General features: G+C 42.1%; 1 protein-coding gene across 5 annotated transcripts in view; it reads right to left on the bottom strand.

The window, feature by feature from the left end:
* FOXP2 (forkhead box P2) overlaps positions 1-22,321 on the bottom strand; it is a 555,287-nt gene that overhangs the window by 397,662 nt on the left and 135,304 nt on the right. The gene's annotated exons all lie outside the window — the stretch shown is intronic.

Here is a 22,321-nt window from a genome sequence, read left to right as displayed (position 1 = left end):
GGCATCCTAAATTCATCATTTTGTTTCAAAAGGTCTTTTTTTAGCACAAAAGTTAATGAACTTCTAAGACTGAGTGTAGATCCCAAATAATTTACTAAAACTTTTATTAGCTAATTAAATGGCTGATCTTACAGTATTTTATCTAATCTTCTACCTTCAACTGATGAAAAGAGGATGTTTCACCACCTTGCACCCTTAGGGCTGGTGTCCTGGGGTGTATCTATCCCTCGCTGGTCCAGCAACCAAAGATTTAATGCCGGCATTGCCAGGCACTGCTGATTGGAAACCTCACAGCAGCTGGGAGGAGAAAAGGGCTGGAAGCAGAAAGATGGGGTGGCTACCAGAGGAGTGAGCAGGCTGGAGAAAGGAACTCCTGTTAGTAAGCTACTAAAGAGCTGCCCAGAGACAACAGCCCAGAAGGGGGATGAACTGACAGACAGGCTGGAGAGCCTGCAGAGACCCAGGGGGAGGTAGGAAGGAGCTCAGGGCACAGTCCGAGTCAAATAACCCTGATCCTGCTTATTTAGCTCAAAGGCCCTGAGCTGGAAGCCAGTGGAGTGGGTAAGCCTGGGTTCCCCTACTAACCCCCTGACAGACTTGAGAGTGAAGCAAGGGTTTTCAGACTTCTGGGTCCCAGGAATAGACTGACAGCCCCACTACTACACCATGTGAGCCCAGGGGCTGCACCACATTTGCCAGAAGGGGCACTCTTGCACGGATGCATCGCCTCACAGCAAGTCTACATTAAGAAACTGCAGTGCTGCAGCTGAACCAGTGCAGCTGCACTGCTGTGGCACTTTATTGAAGATGCTACTATGCCAACGGGGAGAGCTTCTCCCATCAGTGTAGTTAATCCACCTCCACGAGAGGCGGCAGCTATGTCAACGGGAGAAGCTCTCCCATTGGCATAGCGCTGTCTGCACTGGGGGTTAGGTCAGTATAAGTGCATTGCTCAGGGGTGTGGATTTTTCACACCTCTGAGTGACATCGTTATACTGATATAAATTAAAAAGTGTAGACTTGGCCTTAGTTTTCATGGCACTACTCACGGGGGCTTAACGTTTCTGATCACTCCTTTAGTGTGCTTTGCCAGATACTGCAGAGATCATTGTCAGGGTCTGTTATTATTACTACACTAATCTCGTTCAGTCACATGACCAAGGATATTCTCACCTATTCTTCTTTTTCGACTCTCTCAGATTACATGAGCTACCACACCTACTGGTGTCTAGCACATATTTCATGTTTGATATGTCCAAAATCTCTGCCACTGAAAACAGATAAGATGAAAATTTTCTGCTTTATCCCAATGGCTAGAATTCTATCCCAGGCACTAATTTCATCTCAAGTGTCCATTCATCTCCTTAAGAAACTGAATGTCCATTTTTATTCTAATTTATGTTACTCATCCGCACAGGCATTTGAACTAGGTTATTATTGTTTACTTTTAATTTGCAGTAGGGAAGCAACCATAGGCCCCAACTGGGATTGAGGTCTCATTGTGCTAGATGCTGCATAAATACATAGGAAGCCATAGCCTCTTAAAAAGACCAAAACAGACAAAGAGTAGGAGAAAAGATACAATATATAAGGAGAGCAATCAGTATGATCGTAGACATATGACTTATTAGTTACAATTATTTTCTCAGTACATTAGTTTTGCTTTCAATACATAGTTTATAAAATTGCCCGTGCCTACTATAATATTCCTTTTTAAAAACTTTCCTCAATTATGTTTTATACAAATTGGCATGGCCTCTTCACCCCCCTCCCCCCGCTCTTTTTTATTTTTGGTGACTATGCTTTATACATTTTATTTTGCTGATTGTCCTGGCCTTTAAAAAAAAAAGCCTATTTTCTAATAAATGGCATTACTTGCCCTTGACTATTCCAGTCATTTTGATTTGCTTTTTTAAATGTTTCATATATATTTATTTTAAAATGTTGCTCTAAACAATTGTTTAAAAAAACCCTTCTTTCAGTCAAAAAGTAGCAAAATAACATTCTGAGCCCATTGCGCAAAGCAAAAGTGTTATTTGATTTCTGTTTGTTTCCTTGATAATCTGCAAAAATCAGCAGTTTGAAATAGGTTTCCCAAACATTAGCGAGGTTTTACGGTGTCTTTAATCAATACATTTAAAAAACCGACACATTACACGGTGCTGCCACTGGCAATTAGAACCTAAACTATCATACAATTTCTTAAGGGGATAATCAATGGGCACAAAATGGGAGTGATAAATTAATTACTCCTGCCAACACCACCATCACTTTCACACCCAAGAATCATGGAATCATAGAACTAGAAGGGACCTTGAGAGGTCATCTAGTCCAGTCGCCTGCATTCATGGCAGGACTAAGTATTATCTAGACTGGGGTGGGAGAACTATGGCCCAGGGGCCACATCTGGCCCTCCAGACATTTTAATTCGGCCCTCGAGCTCCCACCAGGAAGTGGGGTCCGGGGCTTGCCTGCTCCGGCGCTCCAGCCGGGGAGCAGGGTTGGGATCTTGCCTATACATAGGGGCAGCCAGGGGGCTCTGCACACTGCCCCTGCCCCAAGCGCTGCCCCTTGGCAGGGAACCACAGCCAAAGGGAGCTGTAGGGGCGGCGCCTGCGGACAAGGCAGCGTGCAGAGCTGCCTGGCCACACCTCTGCGTAGGAGCAGAGGGGGGCATGCCGCTGCTTCTGGGAGCTGCTTGAGGTAAGTGCTGCCCAGAGCCTGCCCCCCTGACCTTCTCTCATGCCCCAGCCCTATTTCCCCCTCCTGCCGTCTGAACCCCTCAGTCCCAGCCCAGAGCACCCTCCTGCACTTCCAACCCCTCATCCCCAGCTCCACCCCAGAGCCCGCACCCCCAGTCAGAGCCCTCCCAACCTCCCGCACCCCACCCCACCCCAGTTTTGTGAGCATTCCTGGCCCACCATACAATTTCTATACCCAGCTGTGGCCCTTGGGTCAAACAGTTTGTCCACCTCTGATCTAGACCATCCCTGACAGGTGTTTGTCTAACTTGCTCTTAAAAATCTCCAATGATGGAGATTCCACAACCTTCCTAGGCAATTTGTTCCAGTGCTTAACCACTCTAACAGTTAGGAAGTTTTTCCTAATGTCCAACCTAAACCACCCTTGCTGCAATTTAAGCCCATTGCTTCTTGTCCTATCCCCAAAGGGTAAAGAGAACAAATTTTCTCTTTTCCTTTTAAGAACTTTTTATGTACTTGAAAACGGTTATCGTGTCCCATCTCAGCCTTCTCTTTTCCAGACTAAACAAACCCAATATGAATGAACAGTAAATAGTACACTGGTGATTTCTTCCGCCAATTTTACATTATAAATATATAAAAATAGACATCACATCACCAAGTGTGCCAGTTTTGCATAATTTCGTGGTTGAAGAATAAACTACAGAAAATATTAACCACCCACAGAGATCACCTTGACATGCTTTTGCTACAGAAAATCAAACATTATACAAACTAGTGAACCCTGAAGCATATTCAAAACATCACATCCTATTTGTAAAACATACACACAAAGAAAAATGCAATCAGTAAGAACATTTTTAAAAGTTATGTTCATTTTAACCGTATAAAAGGAAAAGACATTCCCCAAAATATACACACAAGTTTTGGGAATGAGCTCAAATTATGCTAGTCAAATTATGCTACCTACTGGTCAAATTATGCTCATTTACAATCATTCAACCCCAAAGGTGTAATGGAATAGAATTTGGCCCATACAGGTATAGATAGCTCATTTCAGAAATATACATAACTATAGAAAACAGACTGATGTGATAACAAATGCTCCAATCTGTTCTGATACGAGATTACTGATTTACAAATGAGAACTTAACTTGTTAGTTACATCAGAATTCCCAAATCCATAGTGCATGTGGGAGGGGGATGTTACTCATTGTAGTTCACTCAAAAGGACCAAAAATGCCTAAAACACCTAGTATCAGCTGTAAACCCACTATTTTAATTTCACCTCCAGCCTCACATGTCTCTGACTTTAGATTGACTTTGATCCTTTGGCAGGACTAATTTTACTTTGATTCTACATTCAAGACTAATTTTTCCTTTCTGATAGATCTGTGCAACCCTACTGGATTCAACAGTAATACATGGGTGTAAGAGAGGTGGAACTTAACCAGCAGGCTACAGTCATATATGTAAATATAGAAGAGAGGATACAGGGCCAGGTAGTAGCACCCACAAAGAAGAAAATGGAGATATAGTGAATATGTGTCAACAGTATGAAGGTACATACTACGGTAGGTTATAGTAATAAAAGTATCATATGTTAAGATCCTTTATTTGGCACTAGTTAGACCTCAGGTACTGGAGGGAAAAATTCTGCATTGTCATGGAACTGGATCAGATGGTCTAATAGGACCTTCTCATCTCTTCATTGCTATGACTGTTAGCTTGAGTCCTGACTAGCTTTGAGAACATGAACACACACTCGCTCTCTCTCTCCTTATATATGTATATAAGAGGACAGCAAAAATAAAGAGAGATTTGGAACTAAGGCCTACTAGGAAAGGTTAGCAGAACTAGGCACATATCTTTTAGAGAAAATTCAACAGTGCAGGTCTTGTGGGGAAAGAGATGGTCTACAAATACATAGAATCATAGAATCATAGAATCATAGAATATCAGGGTTGGAAGGGACCCCAGAAGGTCATCTAGTCCAACCCCCTGCTCAAAGCAGGACCAATTCCCAGTTAAATCATCCCAGCCAGGGCTTTGTCAAGCCTGACCTTAAAAACCTCTAAGGAAGGAGATTCTACCACCTCCCTAGGTAACGCATTCCAGTGTTTCACCACCCTCTTAGTGAAAAAGTTTTTCCTAATATCCAATCTAAACCTCCCCCACTGCAACTTGAGACCATTACTCCTCGTTCTGTCATCTGCTACCATTGAGAACAGTCTAGAGCCATCCTCTTTGGAACCCCCTTTCAGGTAGTTGAAAGCACCTATCAAATCCCCCCTCATTCTTCTCTTCTGCAGGCTAAACAATCCCAGCTCCCTCAGCCTCTCCTCATAACTCATGTGTTCCAGTCCCCTAATCATTTTTGTTGCCCTTCGCTGGACTCTCTCCAATTTATCCATATCCTTCTTGAAGTGTGGGACCCAAAACTGGACACAGTACTCCAGATGAGGCCTCACCAATGTCGAATAGAGGGGAACGATCACGTCCCTCGATCTGCTCGCTATGCCCCTACTTATACATCCCAAAATGCCAATGGCCTTCTTGGCAACAAGGGCACACTGCTGACTCATATCCAGCTTCTCGTCCACTGTCACCCCTAGGTCCTTTTCTGCAGAACTGCTGCCTAGCCATTAGGTCCCTAGTCTGTAGCTGTGCATTGGGTTCTTCCGTCCTAAGTGCAGGACCCTGCACTTATCCTTATTGAACCTCATCAGATTCCTTTTGGCCCAATCTTCCAATTCGTCTAGGTCCTTCTGTATCCTATCCCTCCCCTCTAGCGTATCTACCACTCCTCCCAGTTTAGTATCATCCGCAAATTTGCTGAGAGTGCAATCCACACCATCCTCCAGATCATTTATGAAGATATTGAATAAAACCGGCCCCAGGACCGACCCTTGGGGCACTCCACTTGATACCGGCTGCCAACTAGACATGGAGCCATTGATCACTACCCGTTGAGCCCGACAATTTAGCCAGCTTTCTACCCACCTTATAGTGCATTCATCCAGCCCATACTTCCTTAACTTGCTGACAAGAATACTATGGGAGACCGTGTCAAAAGCTTTGCTAAAGTCAAGAAACAATACATCCACTGCTTTCCCTTCATCCACAGAACCAGTAATCTCATCATAAAAGGCGATTAGATTAGTCAGGCATGACCTTCCCTTGGTGAATCCATGCTGGCTGTTCCTGATCACTTTCCTCTCATGCAAGTGCTTCAGGATTGATTCTTTGAGGACCTGCTCCATGATTTTTCCAGGGACTGAGGTGAGGCTGACTGGCCTGTAGTTCCCAGGATCTTCCTTCTTCCCTTTTTTAAAGATTGGCACTACATTAGCCTTTTTCCAGTCATCCGGGACTTCCCCGGTTCGCCACGAGTTTTCAAAGATAATGGCCAGTGGCTCTGCAATCACAGCCGCCAATTCCTTCAGCACTCTCGGATGCAACTCGTCCGGCCCCATGGACTTGTGCACGTCCAGCTTTTCTAAATAGTCCCTAACCGCCTCTATCTCCACAGAGGGCTGGCCATCTCTTCCGCATTTTGTGATGCCCAGCGCAGCAGTCTGGGAGCTGACCTTGTTAGTGAAAACAGAGGCAAAAAAAGCATTGAGTACATTAGCTTTTTCCACATCCTCTGTCACTAGGTTGCCTCCCTCATTCAGTAAGGGGCCCACACATTCCTTGGCTTTCTTCTTGTTGCCAACATACCTGAAGAAACCCTTCTTGTTACTCTTGACATCTCTGGCTAGCTGCAGCTCCAGGTGCGATTTGGCCCTCCTGATAACATTCCTACATGCCCGAGCAATATTTTTATACTCTTCCCTGGTCATATGTCCAACCTTCCACTTCTTGTAAGCTTCTTTTTTATGTTTAAGATCCGCTAGGATTTCACCATTAAGCCAAGCTGGTCGCCTGCCATATTTACTATTCTTTCGACTCATCGGGATGGTTTGTCCCTGTAACCTCAACAGGGATTCCTTGAAATACAGCCAGCTCTCCTGGACTCCTTTCCCCTTCAAGTTAGCATATGTTAATGTTACCAGAATTACAGAAAAGGGATATGGAAAAGACCCATTCGTTCACAAAAATCTATCCTCTGACTTCCACCAGGGTGGCACTATTTTCTACATTACATTTTCTAGTACTTTGTCTAGTTTAATTAGTTTTGACACTTATTGTCAGCCGCTTTTCTTGGGAAACTTCTAGAGCGTATTCACTGTCAAGAAATTATCATTAGCATTTTCTAATGTCTCTATCCCATTGGGTTTTCCCCCTACTATTACTTTACCTTTTCCAGGGCATAGAAAACAAAAAGCATCTCCACTACAAATATAAGGTAGCCCCTTGCACTCACTTCACACTTTTGCCTCAGCACTACTGGAACCATGCCCAAGCTTTAGCAGGTGCAGTTTCTGAAGGAGCCTCCTGTATCCACTGTGGAATAAAATCCATATGGCAAGTGGAAATCTGCTTTTGGAAGACCCTAGCATGTGGACTTCCAGACAACCAAAGAGAGAATGGCAAGTTTGCCATACCTCGTGATCTTTAATGCCAGCCCAGACTCCCACCCCATTTAGATTACTGTCAGTTTAATATATAGTTCATGATTTCAAGAAATTGGAAAGAATTGCAAATTTCAGAATAATATTGTTATAGTTATCACAGGACATTTTATCAAGTGTCAACTGACCTTGGTAAACTGGGGACAGGGATGGGGGAGGTGCAGGAAGGACAGAGGGACTAGAAGCGGGCGGGGGGGGGAGAGGGGGAAATGGTTACTTTTTAATGTAACTGTAGTTCTTCACTGTTCTGTAACTGCTCTTCTAGATGTGGGTGCAGACGTGTATTCCAGTGAGATGTATGCACGCCTGGGGCTGTCAGAAGAAACACTGTGAGTGATACTGTTGCTGTTGCTACTGACTGTGTAGAGGCACCTCGTTGTGGCTGGGACAAACTCCCAACAAATCTAAAGTAGCCCAGGAGTCGTTAAACCAATGCAGAGCCTCCTCGGTTTTGTCTTAGAACAAAAAAGTCAGTCCTCTATGTTTTGCTGCACATCCAGAACTATACCAAAATCCTGTAATGCCAAGGCCCTCCTCAGGTTCACAGCTGATGCCATAACTCTGGCTGAAGCATCCACCACATACAAAGATCACTGCAACAAATTTTGGCCAACATATGGCCCTCTGCAATGAATGCCAGCCGATCAGAAGAGTCCTCTGGTGCCAAAGTGGATCTAATGGCCTGCTCACAAGATGCTACTTCAAGTGCGACTCCCTAACAACCTACATTCTTTTCTTGAATGACTTGCAGATGGAGCACCTTTCTTTAATGTGCCGGTCTTCCAGATACAACAAACACCACAAGTGAGAGTCAGTGTTGGGAACAGCCACCCCACACAATGGCCAATGCTAAAACACCCTGGTAAGGATATTACCCAAGGCAGCAAACTACCTAACTAAAAACTAAAACTAAGCCTAAGGGTACTACTAAACTATATTAGCAAACAACAACAAGAAATCTCGGAAGACTGAGACTGACAGCATGAGGTAAAACACCACACACAATGCTCCAGCCACAAGTGGTAAGAAGGAACTCAAGGGGGTTGAGGCAGCATGACCCAGTAGATGGGTGGAGTATGTCTATTTTAATTTTACTCTTGTTGTTGTGATCGTGTACATGTCCGAAGAGTCAGGAAGCCTTTGTAGTTCACTGAAGGATCCTGGTAGGAAACAGGCTGGCTTCTCTGCTTACACATCATTGCTTCCACAAGCCCCACTACTACTGACAGGCTAAGAACTGTGCCGCTTCTACTATACTTATTTGTTCTCTCTAGGGTGACCAAATTTCTCAAAGGGAAAATGCAACTCTGCATAGGGCTAGCCTGAGCCCCCTCTCCTCCGCAAAGCTGGTCTGAGCTGCTCGTCCAAGCCTCACCCTGCACGCCACCTATTCACCCTTCTCCCTCCCCTCCCACTGGGCTGGCCCGAGCCACTCTCCCAAGCCCCCCCCCCCCCCCCACACACACACGGGTCTGGCATTGCTGCTTGCCCAAGCCCGCCTCCTCATGCAGCGCGGCTTGCTGAAGCCTGCTCGCCCCCTGCGTGAGGCTGGGGTTGGTGTCGCTGTTCGCTAGAGCCCTACCTGCCCCCCACCAGAGCCCTGCCTCCCCTCCCTGTTGGGCTGGGATTGCAGCTCTCCCCTACCCCCCACCACATTCTTCTGCATCCTATTTTTTGATCAAATGTGGGCACATGTCCCGTTTGCCAAAAAAGTCACAACAGCCGGGACAGGGCTTAAAAAAGGGAAGAGTCCTGGCCCAAATGGGATGTATGCTAACCCTAGTTATCTCATCAGTGCTCCCCTCTGCAGTCTGTTTCTCAATCTCATCCACCTGTTACATCATGTGTTTTAGACTATAAACTCTCTGGGGGCATGGACTGTTCTTTCGGGCCAGATTTTCAAAAGTGCTTTGGTGTCTAAAGATGCAGATAGGCATCAAGTGGGATTTTCAAAAGAGTCTATGCACATTAGGTGCCTCACATCTAACAATCAATGAGTTTTAAGCTCTTAACTACATTAGATACTATTGAAAATCCTACAAGATGTCTATCTTCAACTTCAGATGCCTACGTATCTTTGAAAAACTGTCCTGTCGTGCCTAGAACAATGAAGCTCAACCTGGTTTTGAGCCGTAGGTGGTACCACAAAATAAAACATTGCATAATAAGAATAAAATACACAAATACTATAGCAATTATCTTTATCCTTCTCCCACTCCAGCTGCTCAAAATATCAGTTCAGCCAAACTTCCTCAAATGGCTTTTCTCTTGGAAACTTACAACATTGTCATGGACAGGACTGGGGAAGAGGACAGTGGCAGTTCTAGGACCAGAGGATGAGTTCAGTGCTGCTGATGCAGTAGAAGCTGTACCAAAAAGGTACCTGTGCACCCCACTGTAGGATAACAGCCTTTTGCTGAACAGCGAGAGGATGGGATTGTCTCTCCCACTGAGCAGTGAGACCTACCAGTTGAACAAAGCCTTGGTAATTCATTATCTACCCAGGCCAAACAAAGCTAAAGTGATATAAAACCATATTGAAATGGAAAATATGTCAACTGATGCCATCCTCTAGTGACTCAGCTTGGTCATCTGTCCTGTGTTGACCTCTTCTGAGCATAGGACCCATAGCGATTGCCAAACCACTTTGCAAAGGGGAACTAGAGCGTATACATGCTCCCATCCTGCTACGACCTGGTGTGTTCCCGTGTACATGTTCTATTCTAAATATCCATGTGGCTGGCTTTGTTGTGCTTTGTCCCATCCTGACTTTGCTACAAGCCAAAATTGTAAAAGATAGCCCCATGGTATTTCCACACAAAGTTTCCATTAGAATTTGAAAATTCAATACATTTTATATTAGCCTAGGATTTCACAAAATCAGCTGATTTTTCAAAAGCAACTTGAAGACCTCAAAATTTTACTGAAAGCCAAACGTTTGGAAAGCAGATGATACAATATAATGTGAAATAATGAAAAATTTCACACAACAGTTTTCAATAATAATACCTAACTCTTAGATACTTACCAGCTGGGGGAAAGGGGCTACTGCCATCAGTTTCCTCATGAATGTCAAATGCAATTAAAATAGTTGAAAACACATATTCTCATCTATTACGATAAGAAATGCTTCACTCGCCATGTAAATTCCCAAAGTGTTGTACTGAACAAATCAGGTTTATGAGCATTTTTATGAAGTAAAATGTTGTGAGCAATTAGCTGCTGAAGTGTCATAAGTTAGTTACTGAGAGCTCTCCCACATGTTTTCATTGCACTCTCAGCACATCCTCAGTTTAGTGATGTAGGGAAAATCTCCATACTTATTTGCAGCACCAGGGGCATTTAAAAGAAAAAAATTTAAAAGAAATTTTAAAAGAATTTAAAAGAAAAAAAACTGCACACAAAACATAGTGCAATATAGGTTCTATTATGGTACAGTCTGTGCAATAAAGATGTGGACCAAGCAGAAAGCCAACATCAATATTTCAAATGCTACAAAGAAAGTTTGCACAGTATTAAGGAGCAATTAGAAAAATGAAACTATAGGGCAGGTTCTGCCTGGCCCATATCTGGGTGCTCAAAGGACAGGAAAGCACATAAAACCTTCACCGTTGTCGCCAGCAGTCAGTCCTTTCATTTAGGGGAATGCAGTCCCTCCCTACTCTCCTGGGGCACATTACCCCAAAAATGAGCAAAAATGGCCTCTCTTCCACCAGTCTACACACTTGGCTGGCACAAGAAGTACTGTAATAAACTGGATCCCATAAAGGATAGACATGAGCATTGTAGAGATCTTGGAGGCTTTCTGTCACCACGGAACGGAATGCTTCCTGGTGTTTCCCCTGCAATGATGCAGCTCCACTCCTCTGCTTACTAAGGGCTCTTCCTCAAAAAGCTCGATGCCCTAACTCCATATGCCTGAAAAAAATTAAATGCCATAATACGTAGATTGGTTATAAATATGAGAGCAGATCCTTAGCTACTGTAAATTGGCAAACCACCACTAACTTCTCAACATACTACCTCAAAACCTGATGATCACTCAATTTTTTGCATGAATTTAATCCCTTTGAAAAAAGAACTCCTATTGAAACCATAATTCATTATCAGTCAGTTTTATTATCATAATCAACAATTCATATAAATCTGTGAGTTTTACTGGATAAAACACACACTAATTTTGGAAGCCAGACTGTTTGCTATTGACACCCAATACAGGAATAGCTAAGATTCACAATATACAGGCCACCAACTCTAGCCAGTGTCTGAGTGTTCTTTCCCTTTCCAATAACAATTAACTTGCCATTCAGTATTGTCCAGATATGGTTCAGCAGGATAGTCATAGAAATACGAGGACATACTTTTGGAATCATTAAAATGTTTAAAAGGAACGTTATAGCCCCATTAACTCTAAGAGAATGTTCCCTTCCAAATGCAGTCCAATAGCAGAGCAGAATACTACAGCAAGGTTTCAATGACCTCCCAGGCCATGGGAGACAGTGGTATACTTCTGTGCATCATTACTTGCCATTTATCAAGCACTGTTGGTGGAAAATGTTTAAAATTGTCCTCCAGAAACTACTACTTCTCAAATGGCAAACGACCAACCCAACACTACTTGATGAACCAAACCCACAAGTTTTCCCCGAGTTTGTTCTCTAGTAATTGTCTGGTAACCCCCACAACCAAGGTTAAAAACTGATTCTAGTCACTTTATAATAGCAACGATTAGAGTTGTGTTTTCTGTTAATAATGGTTAGAATGCAATAAAATACTTTTCTTCACTTCTCTGTTTATATGAGACTCTTGGTCTTCACATTTCTTTCCTGTGGTATCTTCGCTTAACAAAAACTCAGAAGATGGTCTTCACATAACAAGCAAAGTGTTTACTGCTTCCAGCACAGAAAACCATCTGCTTATTGTCACTGATGGTATGAGTTTTTGCTTTATTCCCTGCCGGGCCCACACAGTATTTGCGTTGGAGCTCACGTGCATACTTAAGTGCACCAGAATGTATGAGTGCATTTGGAAAAAGTAAAGCCTTATGAATGCTATCCAGCAAGTGGCCCAGGTCAAGCAGTGGGAAGGCCTTAAAGGCAGGTTTTGCATTATTCAGCTACTTTCACAAGTCCAAAGTATCTATTCTACATGAAAATATTTGTTTTCCAGCCCATTTTCACCACAGGGACACTTATTTCAGTTGTGGCCTACTGTGTTGGTGTATGGTTTGAAGCTGGAAGAAAGGGTGTTTTGTTGGTGTTTGATAACCAGAGCTGCCAGAAGTTTACTTTTATTATTATTATTGCAACTGAAAACATTTTGGGAGCACAGGTATTCTCCATGTCCCCTACTACAAAACAAAATGACTTTAGAAGGAAGAAATATAAATAAATAATTGCAAAGAGATTATGAAAGAATTATTGCATTGTTACTGGATTGCCAAGAGTTCAGATGGCATTCTCAGAGGTTTTCAGGAGAATTAACGTGGTGTTAAATCAGGATTTCAAAAAAGAATCTGAAATGGCTGCACTTGCTCGAACAGCTTTCAACTTATTTTCCTATGTCAACACAATGGTTCCTAAGTCTAATGCTTGCTGCTAAAAGATTAATTCTAATGGCATGGGAAAAAAATCTTCTCTCTCCCACACAGAAATCAGTGGTGTAATAGATAGTTAGAGCTAGCTAAATTGAAGAAGTCACACATATAGGACTATGAAACTATCACTTTACAAAGGATAAAAAGGTACTCTAGACTCTGTTGAGGAAAGGAAAAACTTGGGCTTTACAGAAGTGACTACAAAAATGAACACTGATTATAGACATTTCAATTACACTAACTTTGACTGTAATTATGCAAATACTTACAAAACAGTACAGACTTCTGGAAGCAATATTGTTCCATCAAAATAGAGGGGACAACAACTCACCACGTCATAGGTTATTTGGTACTTATTGACATGGTTATAGGCTAACTGCACCTCTGTTGCCCTTCAGATCTCTCCGAGTGTACCTCAAAAGGTGCCAGACCTTATGCCTTTACCTATCCCAGAGTGGAATTCCATAATTTGCCCACTGTTAAACTGGACCATGAGCCCCAGTAACCCTGTTTGTCAACCATATTTAGACAGCAGGTATGACTGGGTTCGCCATCTAGGGCTCTTCCCTTTAAAAGTCTGTGACTGGTGACCAAATAGTTATATTAAACCAAAGAATTATTTAACAGCAGGAACAAGGCATTTAGTTTAGAGTGGACAAAAACTGATGATTTTTTTAAAAAAATCTGATTTTTAAAAATTTAAATTTTTATTCTTAAAAATAAACACTCAAAATTATAACAATCTATGTCAACACCCAAACTTACTATAATCTATCAAAATAATTTAATTTAAATAACTAAATAATATTCAAGCAATAATGTGACACAAAGGCCCACTGGTGGTTCACTATGCTGTGTCAGCAACTTTTGTCAGGCCTTACAAACTCACAACACCTAACTCATTGCTGTCACTGTGTTTATTCAAAAAGTGTCTTGCAAGGTATCAAATGAAAGCCTGTGATATGCTGGTCACTAATATCATTGTGAAATGTAAGTATTAACACTACGGGAGGAATTATGGATACTTATTCATACTCCATTTAAAAATCTGTAAACAAACACAGGGAGAAATAGATTTTCTTCCAGACATGGGGGGAAGATAGTTATCTCTTTGCTTCTAATGTAAATTAAAGCAGTGAAATCAACAAAAAAGAAGCCCCGTATGCATATAAATCAACAGGAAAAGTGAGGTTAACTGGAGGATATGAAATCAGCATGGGAAGACATCACAAACTAAAGTCACATGTGGTTGTCTTGTCTGTGGGGTCAAAACAATGAGTCTTGGGGAAATATAACGTGAAGCAAATAGACATTTTGGTATCCATTTCACTGAGGAACATTCCTGGTGGAGAAGAATGATTCATGAAAAATCTGAATCCTGATTGAACTGAACATCAGCCAGCTCTGAAGAAAAGGACTTTGAGGGTATGAAAACTGCTTTTAGCAAAATGATTGTAGCTTGTTAAGTTTTAGTCACTAGAAAGCATTGTTATACTTTTGTTTTATTTCTAACCATTTTCTGTTTCTATTATCTTTGCTTAGTATCACTTAAATCTCTGGCCTTTAGTAATAAACATATTCTTATTTTGTTATGAATTCATCTCAGTGCTGTTATACTAGAATAAGGAATGCATCCTCAGCTGAGCCAACAGGCCGGTGTGCACACTGTCTCTTTCAAGAGAGCTGACATGGTCATTTCAGTGAGTGCCCAGTGACAAGGGATAGATACTGCAGGGGAACACTCTTCAAGGAAGTTTGAAAAGTGAAGTGCACCTGCAAGGTGAAGATCCAGGAAAGGTGCAGAAACAGAGGAAAATATGATTACAAATGGGAGAGTGCATGGTCTTTTGCTTAGAGAACAAAACCAGGAATTAGAAGTGGCATTGCCTCTAATTAACCCCACCTTGAGCAAAGTTAACTGAGCTGTACCTCAGTTCCAGTGTTGCTTATATGGTCCAGGTAGCATAGGGTCTATTTTATTACCCCTCTTATTCAACATGTACATGAAGCCATTGGGCTGTTAAACAGGAGACTGATGGGAGGCTGCTGGATGTACCAAATGCACATGACATCTAGTTTTATGACTCATATCTGATCTGTGTGGTGCAGTGGAACACTGAATGTGTCAGACTGAGTCTGGATGAGGGCTAGCTGGCTGAGACGCAACCTGGGCAAGACTGAGATTACATTGGTATCTGCAAGCAACCAGATGAGTACAGAATACAGAAAAAATATAGTAAAAACACTTACACTGAGTGACTGAATCCACCATTTACACCCCAAGTTTGCAATTTAGGTGTAATATTCAATCCTGGGCTGCTGTTCAGTGATCAGATAATAGTTGCAGACAAGAAGCTTCGCAGCCAGTTCAAGCCACAGAACACTGGTACGGAGTGCTCCCTATGTGACTCTGCTTTCTCCTGGGCATTTCCTGGGCCACCCCATCAATCCTGCAGCTTCTGTGCCACAGCTCGGCCAAGCAACTTCTCCAACTCCCTCCCCTGATCCACCTTTACCCTCATGCTCTTTCTTGACCCCACCCCTTAGCCTCTCTTGAAGACCCAACTCTCCCCCTGGCCCCCAACATTTCCTCATTTAACCAAACCCTCACAACTGTGTCTCTACCCAGCTTCTAAGCTGCCACTCCACATACATATAATTGTCAACACCTAAAAACTCTACACTGGGCTTTCCTCAGCAGCTCTATCATCTCACTCCCATACCTTCCATCCTACCCACAAACTATTCAAACCAGGTCTCAACTGAGATTCCTTTGAGGATAAATTAATTCAGGGTTAAAGAGGTTAAAGCTGATGCTGAGCCCTAGGCTAGCCAGTTTACCCCACTCCTGTGTCACACCCCAGTATTACTGACAAGTTATTTTACCTTCCATATATTAAAAATTTTAACATCTTTAATTAATTCTTATACATAAATAGTTACGGTTGAATTGCAGAACCCAAATCAGATTACTAATTACTGATACATTAAGTGAAGTGGAACAGGGACCATAAGGGTGAGTGTGACACTCTCCTCAAGACACCCAGAACTGTAAGCCACTGTGTTACCCATCTGCCTCAGCAAGGGAGAGCTTTGCTGGGGCTTAAACTGTGTCAGTTCCCTGCCACAGCAGTCTGTCTGCATCACCAGCAAACTCCTCAAGCCTCGGCCAATCTAAACCTTGCCTTGCAGGTAACATTTAGTGAACCCCAGTTCCTGGGTTCTCCAGAGATGTCTTTCTGCAGAGTTCAGTCCCTCTCACTGAACACTCAGAAATTATTACGTTCACTGCCTCAAAGAGACAGTGCACACACCAGCCTGTTAGGTTAGCTGACAGACTTGACATTGAATTTCTTTTGTACCGATTTTGCCTGCTCATGATGACTTGAGGCTATTTGAAAATTCATGGTAGATCTAATAAGGCGATGGTCTGTCCAACAGTTCCATGCATGGCCCTCATGATGAGGACATCCTTCCAATCTCGAACTTTGAAAACAACATAGTCAAGAAGGTGCCAATGTCCGGAATGAAGGTGTCTCCAGGTGGCCTTACACTTCTCACTTTGTCTAAAGATGGTGTTTGTGATGACCAGGCCCTGTCCTATGCATTTGCCCAGGAGGAAGGTGCTGTTGGAGTTAGATACAGTGACTTGGGAGAAACTTCAGCAGTGTCTCCAAGAGACGTTCACTGCTATGCCTACAATTGATGATAGTAATGAAAATTTCTGGAAGGGATTAAAGGCTGCCATTCTCTCAGCATGTATTAAGTCCATTGGCTATGACATCCACCATCACCAAGATTGATTTGATGAGAATGATGTTGAGATTCAGGACCTGCTCCACTGGAAAAGAAAAGCTCATTGCATATGGAAAAATGACATGCTACAGAAGCAGAAGAAAGAGTCATAAAAGCAACTCAAGACTGAAGCAAAAAGGAAAATCTGCAACACCGAAAACAAGTGGTGGTGAGAAAAGGCCAAGGAGATTGAGGTTTACACCGATAAACATGACATAAGGAGCTTTTTTCAGGCAATATGGGCCATTTACAGTCCATGCTCTGATGGTCCCATACCACTCCAAGCTCAAGATGGGTCAATGTATTTTAAGGACAGCGAAGCCATCAAAGTCAGACGGAAGGAGTATTCTGAGTCACTCCTGAACTGTGAGTCAACTCCCTCTGATGCCACTATCAAATCCACTCCTGAATGACATGAAAGAGCATCTCCTGCTGAAGCCCTCCCTCCCCCTTGAAAAGGTAACATGAGCCATTATGCAAACCAAGAACAACAAGGCAGCAGGGCCAGATGGCATATCAGCTGAAGTTTAAAAGTTTGGAGGTGAAGAATGGTAAGGAAGCTCCACAAACTTTTTCTTCATATCTGGTATAATGAGAAGATTCCAGAAGACTTGAGAAATGCCAATATTGTTACAATCTTTAAGAAAGACGATAAGTTGGAGTGTGGAAATTATCGAGGCATTGCTTTGCTGTCTACAGCAGGGAAAATTCTCCCCTGTATCCTCTTAAACCGATCACTCCCCCTTGCTGAGGAAATATTGCCAGAATCTCAGTGCAGCTTCAGACCATCCCATGAGATAACCAACATGATCTTCGCTGCCCGCAAAATCCAGGAAAAGTCTCAGGAGCAAAATCAGGACCTGTATATGGATGTCATCCATTTGACAAAGGCCTTCGACTGTGTCAATCATGAAGCTCTGTGGAATGTGTTGACTAGGTTTGGCTGCTCTTCAAAATGTATGAAGGTCCTAAGGCTTCTTCATGATCAGATGACTGCCACTGTTCCCTGTAATGGCCTGGAGATGGACCCTTTAGGCATTAAAACTGGGATTAAGCCAGGATGCGTTATTGCCCCAACCCTGTTCTCCATCTATTTAGCAGTCATTTTGGTCCTCGTTAAAGACTGCCTCTCCAATGGAGTTGACATTCAATACAGAATGGATGGGTGGCTTTTTAATCTTTGATGTCTCCGCTCGCAAACTAAAGTCCTCAGGGCGTCCATTACGGATCTTTAGTATGCTGATGACTGTGTCATTCTTGCGCGCACAGAGAATGACCTTCAGTCCACACTGGATTTTTTTGCACAAGCTTACTGAAACCTAGGACTCTCACTCAATATTGAGAAGACTAACATGCTCCATCAGCCTGCTTCAAACCTTGCACATGACCCACCACAAATCACCATTGAGGGGCAAACTTTGGAAACAGTCAAGCACTTCTGCAACCTCGATAGCCAACTTTCTCAAAATGCAAAAATCGACAGTGAGATCCAGCACAGGATCCAGTGTGCAAGTGCTTCCTTTGGGAAATTGCTCCGATGCATTTTCACAGATCATGATCTAAGAAAGGACACCGAGATCCAGGTCTATAAGACAATTGTTATTCCTACACTCCTTTATGGATGTGAAACCTGGGTGACCTATCGACAGCACCTCAAGAGTCTGGAGAGGTACCACCAATGATACCTCCAGAAAATCCTTCGCCTGAAGTAGGAAGATCACTGCATTAACACCAGCATCCTCACTGAAGCCAATGTCACCAGCATTGAAGCAATGATCCTCTTGCACCAACTCTGCTGGGCTGGACATTGTGCGTAGATGCCAGACGTTCACCTACCAAAACAAGTCTTCTACTCTCACCTCACCCATGGCCAGAGATCCCGTGGATGCTACAAAGACAACAAAGCGTATCTCAAGAAAACTGATGTTGACATCACGAGCTGGGAGGAGCAAGCCACCAACCAATCTCAGCGGCACCACATCCTCCATCAGGCACTGGCCCACTTCAAGGAGAAGGGCCTTGCCCTTGAAGCTAAAAAGAGAGAGAGAAGGAAGAAAAAAGAAAGAACTTTCTCCCAGACAGCAGCTGACCTGCCAGAAAATGTCTGTGCCTATTGCGGGTGAATCTGTGGTTCCAGGATTGGACTCCTGAGTCATCTCAGGACCCATACGTAAATCTGTGGTAGAGATCATCCTCGAATCTAAGGATCGTCATTGATGATGAGGACTCATTCTTTACTTCAATATAATGACACAGAGATGGCTTATAGTAAAACTAAGGAAAAAAGGTAATTAATAAAGAGCAGAGATTTAAGTGATACTAAGTAAGAGGAAAAGAGGTTACAAACAAAACAAAAATAATGTGCTTTCTAGTGTCTAAAACTTAATTTGAGCAAGCAATGTCATTGCCTAAACAGAATTCTCACTTACAGCATCTCCAGCACTTCCTGGTAGGATAATCTAACATTCATAGAATCAAAATGTGAGGTCCCCCTCATTCCCTAGGTGATGAATAACTCACGAGTTCTCTCCCCTTTCTTATGGTCCAGGAAACCTTAGAAAAGTATTCTTTGAAAAGTGATCCCAGACCAAAGTTCCTGTTCCGGGCTGTTCACCTTTGGTCAATTTGCTTTTTGATTGGCTTGATCACTTTATTTACCTTAGAGGCAAATGTACTTTCAATATCCTTTGCTTGTAATTAAGCCATGCTGCTTCCTCATTTTCCTCTCAATTTGCTTTTCCTTTGCTGTTGAGTCAGTTGCAAATGTAACTTACATTGTCTCTGGCCTCACCTTGCTCAATCTCAATTGGAAACACAGACAAGCAGGCGAAATAGTATTGCTTTGTCTAAGATAAACTTGTTTATCAACTGCCTCCAAACAAATTTTAACAACATATTTCCAGCAGACATACATAACTCTGTGTACATAACCCATACACACAGCACACAATGACATTCATGAGAGGCATTTCACCAGTTTATATAGGATACCTTAGAAGAAACTTTTTTGGATACATATTATGACAACCATGTCTTGGGGTAGTGAGTGTTTCAGGTCTGATATGAAGACCCATTTTAGTGGGTCTTCTACCAGTGGACACTGAAGGACTTTTAGGATCACAGGGTACAGAAATGAAGAGAAAAAACCCCAATACTGAAAGACATGAGAGAAAATGAGGAGAGACAAGCAATTTCTGTTTAATCTCAGCAAAAAGTTGGATAATACAAGTTTCTAGGGAACCAATTCAACACAGGTATTCAGGGCAGGTAGGCTTCTCACAGGCCCATCGGATGGATTGCAACTGCAAGCAATATATTTTCATAGGTGTTTATTCAAAAAAGAAAAAAGGTAAAAGGTTCAGGAAAATAAATACATTTGGGACTATGAGAGAGGCAAATCAGAATGCTGCTTAGAACCTTTGCTTCAAGTCCAGAGGAGCTTTTTATTTTCTATATGAAAGGCAAAAAAAAAAAAAAAAAGTAAATCTACTGATTTACACACACACACGCACGCACGCCTACACACACAAATAAACAACAACAAAAACTCAGCTGGAAGGGCACTGAACCTAATTCTTGAACTGACATTCTTCCAACTTTATTGTGGGTCTGTATCACTGAAATATTAAAAATGTGTTTAGTCAGCCCATTTAAACAACAACGTAAAATAATGGAAGTTTTCCTGATTTTTAACTAAGTTCACATATGACATACAAATTTAGTGCCCAATCTCAGAAGCACTTCATGTGTGTAACCTTCACTGAACTCAGTAAGAGATCTGGCCATGGATCCTTCACAGGATCAGGCCCATATACCTATTACTACAATAATCAACTTTCTCCCATTATAGTAAACATCCAAAAAAGTCTCATTGTTTAACAGATTCCTACTTAGAAAACAGATTACTTTATTCAATAAAACTGTTGAGACAAATACTCGTATCTAGCTATTTTATTAACTCAGTGGCAGACAGTATATTTCTGGATGAAGTCAGCCTAAGAGAAAACAGAATTTTAGTGATGATTGAGCTCCTGAACTTGACAGTGAATAGGTAAAGATCACTTCTGAGGTCGACTCAAGCAAAATCAATATTAGGAAGAACTAAAAGAAAAAACAGCACAAATGATGTTTTACTGTACACAAGACTGAGAAATTTCTGAAAATAAAGGAAATTGCTAAGATAAATAAGATGCCAAATATAATAATGTCATTTATAGTGGCAGTTTAATGGAAATGAAAGGTAATGAAATGGCAAACTGTCAACATTTAAAAGCTGAAGTAGCTAAACAGAAGATTCTTCCAAATACAATGTGCTAGAAGACTGAAAAACCCAGTTTTCTGAACTACTAAATCAAGAATTCCTCAGAGCAATTTGCTCCCATTGAAGAATGTAGCAGGATCGACTCAGTAAACAATTAAGGAAAGAAAAAAAGTACTGCCAATAAAGACATTAAAAGTGTCCATTGTTAGCAGAATTTAAGCTACATAGGTCAATAAGAGTGGTGACATTGCTTTAAATCTTGTCTGCTCCAGAAACAAGAATTGGCAAGAGTCAAGGGGTTTAATTGTAAAAAAATATGTTGCTTCCCCTCCATAAGCGAGTTCAGAATAAAGGTAGTGTTCCATGTGAGCGAAGTGTGCTTTCAGGCTAGACATATGTATAGCCTTTCAAAACTACAATCACCTACACAAACAAAAATGACGCGAGGACTGGATGGCTCAAGGGACTGGTAACAAGATACAGCACCTTTCACCTCTGGTTCGCTAGGTCAAATGCAGAAAATGTCAAGATGGCCGAAAGTTGTTCCATCTGGCAGCTACATGGCAATGATAGATAGATTATTACTTAAAAAGAATGTCAGCACAATCAACACCAAAAGTAACACTCTTGTGGGCAGCCTCAGCAAAGATTTTAATGGCTAAATGGACATGAAGGCAACTTCGCCCACTCCTCTAGAGTTGGGCCCTCAGAAATAAGGTTGAAGCACAATGGCTTGGTAAGCTGAGGAAATGCACCATGAGCTCTACCCCTTCTGTGAACTACAGACCTAGGTCTCTAAAATAAATAAAATCCCACTGATAAAGTGTGCTATTACTACTGTAAAAAGCATACAAATAACGATTACTATCTGATTTATACCATTGATTAGAAGATCGACATTAAAATTAGTCTGTAATAGCAAAACAAGAGGTGGCATAATATGAGAGAGGCAGTGGTTACGCACAGGACTGGCCCGGAGGAGACGTTCACTCCAGTCCCAATTCTGACACTGACTTATTGAGTGACCTTCCGCATGTTACTTAAAAATGTGCCTCTCAGCTTCCCCATCAATAAAATATGAGTAATAATATTTACCATACACCTCAAGTAGGTATTATGAGGCTTACACCATTAAGATTTGTTTTCTCATTTAAGATCTCTATACTTACATCATTTTTCCTCATACTTTCAGTGAAGAAAATAATCTAAAATTCACCACAATACCAACAACTGTCCCTCAGACAGAACCTAGTAACCTCTATAGCCTCCACTTTTTAGGAGAATGCTCCAGACAACATGTGGGAAAATACTGTCCCCCTATGCTGCACTGCGGGACAGAACAGGTAGAGCAAAATCAAGGGAGGAGGGGGTTGAATGTACTGTAAACAGC

This window comes from Lepidochelys kempii, chromosome 1, assembly GCF_965140265.1.
Source record: "Lepidochelys kempii isolate rLepKem1 chromosome 1, rLepKem1.hap2, whole genome shotgun sequence".
Taxonomy (NCBI): Eukaryota; Metazoa; Chordata; order Testudines; family Cheloniidae; genus Lepidochelys; species Lepidochelys kempii.
The sequence above is the reverse complement of the archived record's forward strand: the minus strand, read 5'-3'. Positions and strand labels throughout refer to the sequence as shown.